The sequence below is a fragment of the Bombus terrestris genome, chromosome 5 (assembly GCF_910591885.1).
Source record: "Bombus terrestris chromosome 5, iyBomTerr1.2, whole genome shotgun sequence".
NCBI classification, from domain to species: Eukaryota; Metazoa; Arthropoda; class Insecta; order Hymenoptera; family Apidae; genus Bombus; species Bombus terrestris.
Window position 1 is genome coordinate 8,548,830 of NC_063273.1, and position 12,856 is coordinate 8,561,685.

The 12,856-nt window shown below is 36.7% G+C and overlaps 1 protein-coding gene and 1 long non-coding RNA gene across 4 annotated transcripts in view; both read right to left on the reverse strand.

Moving 5' to 3' along the window:
• Nucleotides 1-12,856, reverse strand: part of LOC100647333 (sodium/potassium-transporting ATPase subunit alpha) — a 187,741-nt gene that overhangs the window by 120,166 nt on the left and 54,719 nt on the right. The window lies entirely within an intron of this gene.
• On the reverse strand, nt 3,849-6,047 carry LOC125385116. Its single transcript, XR_007224085.1, has 2 exons — nt 5,171-6,047; nt 3,849-4,326 (listed from the first exon to the last, which is right to left on the reverse strand). It is a non-coding gene; the product is annotated as an uncharacterized LOC125385116 (long non-coding RNA).

The following is a 12,856-nucleotide window of genomic DNA, read 5'->3' on the forward strand; positions in this document are numbered from 1 at the left end:
GTGTACAGCCATGTTGTATGACACGACGGTTAGATGAAACATTAGGCGAACGTTAGGCGATGTTATAGCGGTACGTGAGAGAGTGGTACCGCCAGACCGTACGACTGTCAGCGATATTATACCTGGCGCTATTACGCGCCATTAAAGCACGTTAAGCAGCGTTCCCAAAGCGTTCATAAGGTCAGGTGTATGGAAATACGTAAAACGCTTCCACCTACATCAGAGGCCATAAAACGAGTGGCAGAAAAGCGGAATTTTTTTTAAATTACGTCGAGTGGAAGATTTTAAGTGTGTGGAATTACGCGCAGAATCATTCTCACATTCTATGAAGCGACGTGGCTTGAAAATTATGTATTCGTATTACTTGATCGTTTCTATGTTTCAAGAATTATTTTCTGCTTTTATCATCGGACTATTTTGCCAGATTTCGCGGCTTGCAGATTATTCGTCCGCTTATATATTTACATGTCCCGAGAATTGCTTCCTATCTGCATTTGAATCCTGCGCCATTCCACTATTTTGTCAAGTTCTGCCGCTTGAAACTTGCGTATTCACCTGCTTGTTCATTCGTACGTACCAAGAATTATCCTCTATCTTTAATAGCGTACTGATTCTATTTTGCATACGTTGCTCGTGATATTCTTAGAGAAGATTTTTCTGTATGTACTTTAAATAGATTTAAAAGTACGGTTAAATCTGTTTAATCTTTTAATAGTTACCCTTCAGTCGGAAACTTCCTTTTTCCCAAATGGCTATCTTATAGTGGAAACACAAGGTAATCGAAGGATTGGAATTTATAATTCAAGAAAAGTCTGTGACGAAAATTCTTGTCACGGGACATTATTTAACAGATTGTCTTCGTCGAACGGTAAAATAGAGGAGGATTACTTTGCATTTGGTCGATAGCTTCGTGTTCAGAGAAAGAAGCGCATACCATGGACGTGCACGAGAAGTGGAATTCAACCATTTGCCTTCGCAAAGATTTGGGATCCAATATTCCCTCTTTCAAGCAAATCCAGAACTGGCAAAAAATAAAAAGAAAAAATCGTTTTTCGCCAAAAAATGTATTTGGTAAATGGGATGGACTTTGAACCGACGTTATTCAAAAATAACATTTTTATCGCTCTGTTTACTTTCTATTTTTACTATATCGTTCGAAATGAAATCAGGAGATGAAATTTAAGATACAATTTCTACAATATCGACGTTACAACTATAATTAAAAACCTCTATGATTATGAAATTTAACAATAACAGAGAGAATAAAATAAAAATTAGTAAATTACTCGAAATAAAAAATTGTAATAAAGCTGATGAAACTTTAAGGACGTCTAATCGTATTTTAATAGCAACGAGTGTGTTAACAGGTTGACAGACAGATATTGTAACTATCGAACTACGAAACTATTGAAATTCTGTTCAGGAAAGTCGGTCGGTGAATCTTCGTTGACAGCTGAAACGCATCGACTGGATGGACCAGTTTTAAAAGTTTATTGCAGAACAAAAGGGAACTGTGGCTAGGTCCTAAGATGAGTTTCACGTAGTTTCGTTGTTCCAACGTCCGAAGTTACTTTCCTGCCGTTGTTTCTCGCTTTTCAGGAAATTTAAGTGTCCTCGAGGCAGACGTAATTTCAGAAAGAGCAATTTTCCTACATCTTTGTTTACTCGCCAACTTTTCAATTGCTGTTTTTTTTTTTTTTTTTTTTTTTTTATTCAACATTACGAAAAACATCTTTGCAACCTGATAGCGCAAGATGCCTGATTTTATTATGCAAATAGCTGGGTCTTAAAGAGTATAATGGAATAAAGAAGTTTCTCTTGAACGTTAAAAAAGAACAAAGACGCCTCTCGTGTTTGAAACGAAAAAAAAGAAATCATGGCCATGAAAAAAATATTATCATTAGAGAAGATAATATTATCGTTAGGTATATTTCCTCAAACAGAATTAAAAAAGAAGGAACGGCGAACATACAGGCGCAGAGGATAAACGCTAGAATATAAAAGCTGGATTTTACTAAAAATAAAAAAACAAACATTATGTTTGCCAAGCGAATGGTTAACTACACGATACAAATTTAAAAGAAAACAAGAAGAAGTATAATTCGTGCATCGGTAACAGGACTGGCATAATTCTTCGATGGAGCTAATCGTTGTTGAAAAATGACGTTTCCTCGATGATAAATCATAGGATCATTTAAAGCGTCAGTGGCTTATGATGCCTGGGTAATTAATTAATCGCGCGACAGTCGCCGACGTGTTGTCGCAGCGGAGGATTTGCGACGGAATTGCGACGGCGATTACGCGGACCTGTATCTCTAAATATTTATCGAAAAAAGAAAGAGAGCAGAGATAGAGGGGAAAAAGAAAGCAAGTGAGAAAATAAACGGACGGCTGGGATTAACAGTGAAGAATGCTCTTTTCACCGAGTATGAAAAGCTCTGTAGGTGTTCGTAATTTCAGAGAGAACGCCAGGCCTGCCTGTTCACAAAGTATCAAAAACGATGCGGACACGCTGGTGAACCAGTTCTTCTATGATGCGCCAGAAGTACTTTTGTACACCGGGTGTCTCGTTTCCACCTATTTCTCGCTCGCATCATACAGCATAATTTTTTATTATGTAATTTTACAATGTGCGTATGCTTATGATTATAAATTTTTTTAAAACGCGTTAGATCTCTTTAAAAATTCGTTTAAAATAGATTTCATTGTATCATTTCGATTTGCGAATCGACAGAGGAACGTTAGAGAATCGTTAAAAATTCAAAGAAAAAACGCACTCGATATAAAGCAAAGCTCTTTTATGGCTTTTGAAAACGAAACGATTCGCGGGGATCCGTGCAAACGATCCAGTGGCGATATCTCCGCCGAGTGTCTAATTACTCTCTGTTCTTCAGTGGACGAAAAAAAGCACACGATTCGTGGAAAGCACTAGGACCGAATAGACTGAACAACCTCGAAACAGTTGGTTTCTCACTGTAATTACGAGCAGCTCAGTCGTCTACAATTCAGAGCAAACAAACGTTTATTATTGCCCGCCAGTCTCCACGTGTTTGCCTTCTGAAATAGCAACAATGTGACAACTAACCATAAAACGAATGATACGCGCGACAAAAGCATATTTGATCTATGTTACAAAGAACATAAACGGAATTAGAAAGGATATAGCGTATGTAATTTTTTCGGGTCGAGTCTCGTATCTGTCTAACACGTGAAGTGCATCGTGTTCATCGGAAAACTACTACAATTGTTTCGGCAAACCTGGAAATAAATTTCCAACGCTACCTACCTCGTGCGATCGTTTAAAATTTCATCTCGTCCTCGGAGTAATCTGCTCGAACAGACTTCGTTGATTACGCTTTAAACAATCTGCTTTCTACTCAGCGTCCGTTTTGAAAAATTAAATGTGACGCTGGATATAGAAGGTTGAAGCAGCCTGAATTTTGAAGTTGTTAGTCGGAGACTTCATGGAAATTAGTCAAATTAAATAGTCCAATTAATCTAAGAGGCCACTTACGCTCAATTCCCAAGTTTTAATACAGAAATTCATTGAAAAATACGCGAAAGTAATTATGCGCGCGTATTATTCTGCAGAGAGGAATTTTTCTCGTTTTTAAACATCAGCGTTCTACAAATATACAAATTATACGATTCTGATTTCATACAGATCTTTCGAAATAATTATTTCAGCATTATACAAATTATTATAGCGAATAGAAAATTATAAAGAACGATGTAGATGTGTTTCTGATCTGTGAAAATTTAATAAAAGCAGGTACGTTTCTAAACTTTCATTTGTCTATCGATTATTAAATAATGCACGAAACTACTAACACCGACACATAGAGAGATAAGATAGAAATGAGGTTTATTCAGTAAACAAGTACATAAGAATAATAATCCGAAGAGCGTTGTAAATGTTACGAATGTTCGTCTCAGATGAATCACATTTCCCAAGGTTAACGCATATTGAACCAATTTCTGTTGATGCAAAGATATATCAAGGGATCATCGATACTCAAACAAAGAGGGAACAGAAATCTTTTAATAAACCACTAACAATGCGTGACTCCAATAACACTTCATGTGACGAAGAGTGCCAGGGATCAATTAGATCAATTACAAATTGTTGCTTCTGTACTTGACGACGAAACGATACATAAATACTTGCACTTGTTCTCACAAAATTGATAACTAGTAAGTAGTATTACAAATTGTCAACTAATCACTACCTTTCAACATATTAGTAACAATGATTTTTTGGGTATGATATATATACATCCATTTATTACTGTTGAGATTGACTGATAGAGGAACAAGTGGATGAATCTGTAATAAAAAAATATATTGAAATAAGTATAGGTATAAGTACAGGTATAGTGTGTGCTAATCGAGACCCTCACTCTCTCAGTGTTACAATACAATAGAATATATATTTATATTTATTCATATATTTATAGCAAAGGACATTAGCAAAAAAGTTAATCTTGTTGTATAGCTGTATATAGTTGTACGACTGAAGGCTACAAGAAACAGCAATAGAAATCTATTTATAGCTCTTCTGTTTCTAGACCTTGTAAGCGAAAACAAAATTTACATTCAAGGGCACAATAATATGGACCTCTTGTTATTTCGAATGTTTTTGTTTCATTAAATTCTATTCTCTTCGTAACAGCGTTGTTCAGGTCAGGGATATACAAAAAAAAAGGTGTAGAGTTTTTCTTGAAGTAATTATTTCAACAATTACTCTTGTAAGATAAAATTCAATTTCCTGAGATTATAATAAAACGTTTAACTTTCTGATCGGCTGTATGCAAATTCGTAGATTTTCAAACCCCAGACTTCATATTTCAAATCTATCGTTGTAACAGCGACTAGATTTCATTTCGATGGATCAATCGGAGGAACATGCCGATTTTCTACCATTCAACCCCTCGACAACCCCTAATCAACCCCTTCTACGTGCTCGATAGATAGATAACTTAATAAACAGGTTTTTCGACGAGCATTAGTCGTTGAAAGGCAGGCGGAAACCATGGGAGAGCTCTAATTAACTCGAACAGATATCGCGTAATGGGACTCGAAATGGATTCAATTAAAGGAGAACGGTGTGGGAGGAATCGGGTGCTCGGTGGCCGGTTTCGTTTCGTCATTAATGAAAATTCGTAATTACGGTATTGCAGCGATGGTGATGAAACGCACGCTCCGTGGAGAACAGCTACTTGTAGATTATGTTACAAGTTTAATTAGCAGTCGACGAGAGCGTCTGTCCGAAGCCTGGTCATACTACGTGTAACGGTGCAACACTCGTTAACCAACTTTATAACAGCCAATGCATCGCGTTCGTTGGATCAACGTAATCGCGATATCGCCGGGAATCAAGCCACGCCGATTTAATCGCCGGCTGTCACGGTCCATGACGAATGTTTGCCAACCATTCTCAATAGAACGTTACGTCGCCTCTTGCTGGTTATTGTTCGTTGATGTTCGGTACAGGCCGGTTAACGTCGGTTGTTGGATCGTGATTGTGCGATACGATGCCGATAACACTGTGAACTGTTGCAATTTATCGTGCATTCAATTTGGAAATATTTATGATCGAGAGAGGAAGAGCAGTTTTTAATAGGTTTGGAGATACATACAGCGTAGGTGGAGATTTGAGGCTGTAAAATGTATAGAGAGGAGGACAATAAGCTTTAAGAGTAGGTGAACTTTAAATTATATTAAGTAACAAGTAATATTTCTTCCCAGACAATGAAGTTATATTTCAGTTACTCCTATTTCACACTATGCTTCTTAAATGTTTGCGCAAACCTCGGATTTATTAAGCTAACTCACGCAACAACTTCCAAGTAAACGTATCCCGATCGAATCAGACAAGACGTAGCATCAGTGAAGCTTCTTTCAGGACGATACAGTTATTTTTCAATTACTCCTCTTTCATACTATGCTGCTTAGATATTCGCACAATCCTGGGATTCATCTATTCAAAACAGTAAACTAATTCACGCAACCACTCGAAAGTGGACGCAGCCTGCCCAAGTCGGACAAAACGAAGCATCAAATTTTCTGCTTTGAAGACAATGACGTTCCCTTCCGCGATATGTTTCTTAAATATTTGCACAAACTTCAGATTTTTCTATCTACAGACCGTCAACTAAAGATACGCGGTAACTCAAAAGTAAATACAGGCCGTGTCCAGTCAGACAAGAAAGGAAACAACACGCAAGACAAGCGTTGTATTTGATCGCGAGGTAAAATTTGTTTAAAGTCAATGCTTATGTAGATGCGAAAATATGACGATGAAAATCGCATGTAGAATTTTTAGAAGTCCAATAATATTTATAATAAATTGATAAGTTGCAAGCTATGGATTTCTATCGTAGAAACAGACTCTACGACTCTACGATTTTATACTATACTATGCTGTGCACAGACCATAAACCTATCTATTCATTCACTGAACACACGCAACAATACGAAAGTAGATACAATCCGTACCAAGTCAGACGATACGAAGCATCGGTAAATCAATGGCGTGAACGAAAGGCGCGTTAATACAACCTCTCTGGATTCTAGCGGACGCAGTTTCTTGGCCCTGCTCCGAATCGCCTAATTAACAGCATCCTTTTATTTGGCACCTACTTACCCGACGCTGAAATTTACTCGACCACAGTCTCTATACGTGGCAGCAATATTTTCTCCAAGCTGTCTATCGGTGTTAACCGATCGATCCTCGAGAAACGCTATTTTTTGCATCATTACGGCTATCGGGACGGCGGGCCTCGTTTCTTTCCCTTCGATCGTGGAAAAACGCGCGATTGCATGATTGGCGAAACGTTTCATTAACGCGAGCCTGGACGATAACGAGGGGCTGGTGGATTGATAAGGGCGAACAGATCGCGAGAATTCCCTGATATATTAATAGAGATCGCGTCGTATCGGATAATCCAATGGTAATGCGAGTGAACCAACGAGAAATTAATTGAATCGAATGATAAGGCTGAGTTGTTTCAGTTTATCGAAAAGTATATCGAGATCGATTCTGATCGCCGATCTACATCGTGATTGAGGATGTAGTGCATGGGCTGTTTCATTTGGATTGCGTTTTGATAAATAACATTTAATATTCGGCAGAGCTAGACGTGGAAATTAATTTGGTTCAATGTATAATCTATATGCTCTATCTTTATCTATGAATTTAAAGTAATAGCAAATCATTTCGACAAAATAGGAAATTCTTTATCCGATGATAATTTGAAACGGCGAGAAAAATACACTTAATCGTGGGAAATAAAACGCTTTCGTCTGGTCTTGGAATTTGCGAATTTTTACATTCCGTTTTCGTTCTCGTTTCAACGATCAAATAACGATCCTTTCGTATTTGCCACAGACTTCAGAAATTTTCTGGCGATAAGAATATATGATTGCGTTCGAGGATGAACGAGCGAACGCAGCAGATTATGCTTTCTGTTCTGGATATAGCTTTTTCGTGTCACAAAATCTTCCACGCGTTAAAGATTAATCTGGTTTTACCTTAAGAATAGGAAACCATCCGTGTTTCTGCCAAGTTAAAAAAAATTTAAACGAGAAAAGTTAGTCGAGATAACGATCTTCTGCCAAATTTGCCGATGGTTTGCCATCTGCTCGCATTCCACGTCTAAATAAAATCCAATAGATACGTGGCAAGTTTAGACACGAGAAGGTTGCTGAGTTCGATTCCATCGAGAAATCTAAACATTTTGGTACAAGTGTGTTTAACCAGGGCGACGTCGCGCAATATGGGCAAAATGAGTTTCACATAGATTTCGTATAAATTTCCAAACAAGGTCACACGGATTTCAGAACTCTGGAAAACCTCAGGATCGACCAGTGACTCGCGCAACTTGGCATCCATGTTTCATGCTATTATGGAAGTTAGCACGTACCAGTCGTTAATTAAATAAACAAGCTCGCCAAAATTTATTGGCAAATTACGTGTATTGTACTCGTTTCGGTTAACCGAAAAAGAGCATAGCAAGGATACACGATAAAACATATTTTGATTTCAACAAGGTTAATATCAATCTCTCGTGATCGAATTACAATCGATTTGCTTCACTCGACAATTGTCAAGTTAACTTTCGCTCCATGATTCTTACCATGGGATTAGTCACATTTTTTAATAGATATTTTTGATCATTTCTTTAATAAATCGTTCTGACTCAATCGAATGTCACATCGACCCCACCTAATGTTGGCCCTTTTACGATCGAATGTCCCTTCTGCTACGTGATAGAAATGTTGTTCGCTAATTATTGATGATAGAAATACACTGTTCTACTGAAAATTATTATAGAAATGCTGTAATGAAAATTATTCGAATAATTACTGAAATTTTAAAAACTACATTACGTTGTTTACGTGTAAGATTGAGTATGGTAGGATTAAGCAAAACACCACACCTTTTATAACTCCAATGGCAATTTTACATAGAAGAAAATAAATATCTTCAAGTAATGTTTTTAAGTGAGATATTAGCGATTATTTAAAAACACGCTGATTATTCGAGAAATTTCTCGACTTCGAAACTCGGTATTACAGGAGATGCAACGATTTCCCTTCCGCTTTACGCCGGAAGGACGGATTATTCACAAAGCAGCTGAAATTGATAATATATTAAACGAAAGGAAACCCGCGGAATAACTTCTATTCTGGAAGCCTCTGGAGGGGTGGAAATTTCATTGAATAATATATCTTGATCTTTAATAAAACAAACTATATAGAGGTTCTCCCAGTGCTCAACACAGAGCATTCAATGTAAAATGAGATTTCCACGCCATTCCGTGGTTCGATTCACAGGCGTCCCCGCGGAGAATTCAACGTCGTCAAGAAATCGAATAAAAGGAACACCCTGATAGTCACCTCGCTGAGAATTTCAGTCGGTTCAATTTCCCAACCTGAACCAATCAGCATCAACGTTTCGTTATTTAATCAAGTAATTCGACGCTGTGTCGATTTATGTAACTCATTTATAAGGCTGCCCTTATGATTAAGGATTTGCTTACAATCACTCGAACGATACCGATTCTACGAATAAACTAATTCGTAGTTTTTGAAGCACAATGAAAAGAAAAGATTTTTCGCTAATTTTCTGACTTCGTAGCTTTTAATTTCGATGGTTGAAAAAAGGTATTTTTATATAAATAGTTGCAGGAGCAGATAACTATACTTTTTATTATGTTATCTATTAATATTAATTGATATAAAGATATTAGGCCTTTTGAAAATGGGTGGTAATTTGAAGATGTTTCGTAATATTACTAAAATTACTATGTTTAACCTGGTCAATATTGGTCTGCGTAACTAATTTTTAAAATATTCAAGAAAAGAATAAAAACACGTACTTAATTCCAAAATCAAATGAGAAGATAATCTTCATGTGAAATTCATTCACAATATTTTAAAAATAATTATTCTCCTGTAGAAGACCGAGAATGGTGATTTATTAGAAACATGATTTATTTTATTTTATTTTATTTTATTTTATTTTATTTTATCATTCATTTCACAGGGAGGAAATGTCCCTTTAGTGAAAAACAAAAGATTCATTGCAGGTGATGCAGGAGAGATAGTAAAACGTAAGATAAAAGATATAAGAAACAAATACTAACAATTAGGAAGAAGCTAAGATGTAGAATTAAGAAACAAGATAGAGAAGTTAAAAATTTGTCTTAAGTACTACCTCAAAGATTCAATAGATAGACTAAATAAATCAATCTTGTGATGAACGAAATTAATGCAATTCATCGTCTTATTAAAACAACTATGGTATGGTATGGTAAAACATGGTATGTAGCCATAAATAGTGTGATGTTGCTCAATGTTTAACAGGAAGCAATTTCGCATTCTGCTGGAGGGTACGTTTATGAAGACTAAATGTACGATTGAGAGATAAATTATGGAATGTCCAAGACTCTGAGAATTTGACATACGAACATATTGGGTTGGCAGCTAAGTGATTACGGATTTTGTCATTAGGTGGTATTGACACTTAGTTGCCAACCCAATAATATCGCATGACATGATTCGCTTAGCGAGTCGCGTTTGAAGATTCCAACTCCTATAACAATATCGTCGCAATTGTAGAAATTAAATGGTAAACGCAATAGCATCGAATCTTCAAATTTTATGTCGAATATCCTTGGTACGTAGACTTGGTACGTAGGTGTCTTTATATTGACAGTAAGACGTTAAAAGTTCTTGCAAAGGAGGGACAAAGATGGAGAAACTGGGTTAGACGACTTTACATCGTGTGAAAATTAATCGTGGAAATTTACCGAGTTGCCTCGGTTTAATTAGCCGCTTAAAGCAGCTTGCCAGGAAGAACTGGATAATTAAGGAGCGAATCTACAGCTGCGGAAAGAACGAGCCGGACTCCGTTCGGTTATCAGAGTTAATCCCTGACGACTGTCTCCGTATTCAGCGGAGGTTTTGTGTTTCTCGCGTCCTGGCTAGGAGTGGCGCTATAATTTGGAAAAGCGGGCCAAGCTGAATTTGGACTACGTACACGACTATATCTAATGATTGATGATACTTCAAGTGCTGAAAGATCATATCCAAACAGCGAAGATATTTGTAACAAATTAGAAAGGAATATTATTTTATAGGAAGAGAATTGTCTGCTATTTAGTAAAGTTCTGTCCATAGTAATATACCTTCTGTTAGTGTTTGCATAGGATATTTAATTCCACTACGTTCTTTGGGTAATTTTAGACCTGATTATATCTTTCTATCGTTGAAAGGTGTTTCTAGTTCGGGCAAAATATCTAAGAAAATCTCGTTGGCGTGCGCGACTTCTCGTTCCAATTTTGCGTTGGACAGCTTCTTAGAACGTTACATGTGTTTTTCGTTTGCGAAAATAGGAGGAAGAATTAAATAACGTAATAACGTTTGTACGTTGACGAGTGGAGAAACTATGATCGTAATATTTCTGAAAATAGTATACCTATGTATATTCCACGTTGCAAGGAGATCAACGTAGTTTCTCGCGAGAACTACGGCAGAAGAGAACCAGATGACGCGTTCTCGATCCAGAAAACCACCTTCCAGTCCCTCTTTGTTCGTCGCCACTTTACTCGCTGTCCACGGCCAGTATAAGTTCTCGCCCACTTGCACCGAGCAAATGGAAACCTCTTTGTGCGGTTTCCCGGCCGCGATTCTGCCACTTTGTGACCGCAACGAAATTGAACGCGATTCGCGGAGAAAAGGAAGGGAAAAAAAAGGAGATCGTTTTCGACGATGTTACAGGCAGAAACGGCGTCATTAAGGCGACAAGAATTGCGATAGGCGCTGGTCCGCGTGAAATACACGCGGTACTCGCGGCTTCGTTTAACGCTTGTTCGGTTAATCCGCTGGAAGAATCATTTGGTGATAAATCTTGGAGATATGCATGTGGAGAAGGAGCAAGTTCCCGGTAAATTGTTTTCCGGGATTTATGGAGGAATTTGTTCTTGACTGAGGTTTTCAGCAATTTAATTGCGAGAACTGCGTCGTATTTAGATTTTTGATATGACAGTTTAGTAATGATAATTTGGTAATTAATAACTTTAGTTATTGGTTCATCGAATTATGGGATGAGTAATGATGGGTCTATAACGTCAACGAGAGCTTCGAATTACGTTAACAGAACGATCTCACGATGACAAAACCATCCTCACACCCTAATTAATCTTCAATATTAATTTCCATATTATACATTCCCATTTTCTCGCAAACTTCAGATCGCGTTACGTTAAATGATAAATCATACTTCTCTCAATAGCGTCAAGTCGTCTTTCAATTGCTCATATTCACACTGTGCTTCTTGAATGTTTGCTCAAACTCCGGATCTGCCCATTCCGACCGTTAACTTACTACACGCAACAACTCGAAAGTAGATACGGCCAGTATCAAGTCAGACAAGTCCGAGTGTAAAGAAACAGCAAGAGCGGAAACTTTTCAGGCGTTCGCACACTTGCTTTTTGATTGACAATTTATAGAGAATAATAGGATCGGCCAAGGAATTAGTGTGGATTTTAACATACAGATGAAAGTTTATTTCTTTATAAAAGCAAATGTCTTTATTCAATAATGCATTGTCCACTTTTATTTGCAATCTTTTACCGTCTTTTGAATAGTTTCATAACGTATGTGCTGTTTAATGTCCCATGAAATTATTGACCAACTTACTAATATTTAAACTGAGCTGAACTGAATAATTTATTATCATTAATATATTAATAATCAATGATATAGCAACACTACACTTTACAGATATATAATTTTTATTCTACTTGTAAACTATCTAAACGTAATATTAATTCAGCATAAACTGCACTAAGTTTCATTATTTTTATTTCGCAATTCGTTCATTAAAGCTAAATCAAACCCTAATCCACGCCACATGTTGAACCTTTTTAATATTGTTTGTTAAATGTTCTCTAATTTTTTTGTTATTTGACCAAATTGATCTTCTTTCTCAACTGTTTACTGCTTACTTCCTGTAACTCAATTTGCGTTTATATAATTAGCTTTATGTCAATTAAGTACAGATTTACTTTCAATACCTAAAATTGTTTGCGATACTCTTGTAACGATATTTTTCTGTTAAACAGCCAGTTTTAATATATTGAAGGATTGAAGAATTATTTGAAAAATATCCAGAGACACCAATTAAAATAATGTACTAGCAATAATATCAACTGCAGAAGCAGCTTCTTATAAAAGTACGATTTTATGTCGAATAAGATGAGATGTGAAATCAGTCAGCTTTTAATTTATTGGAATCAATTGCAGAACTCTACTAGGTAAACACGTTCGGTTTTCGCGAGACCAAAGT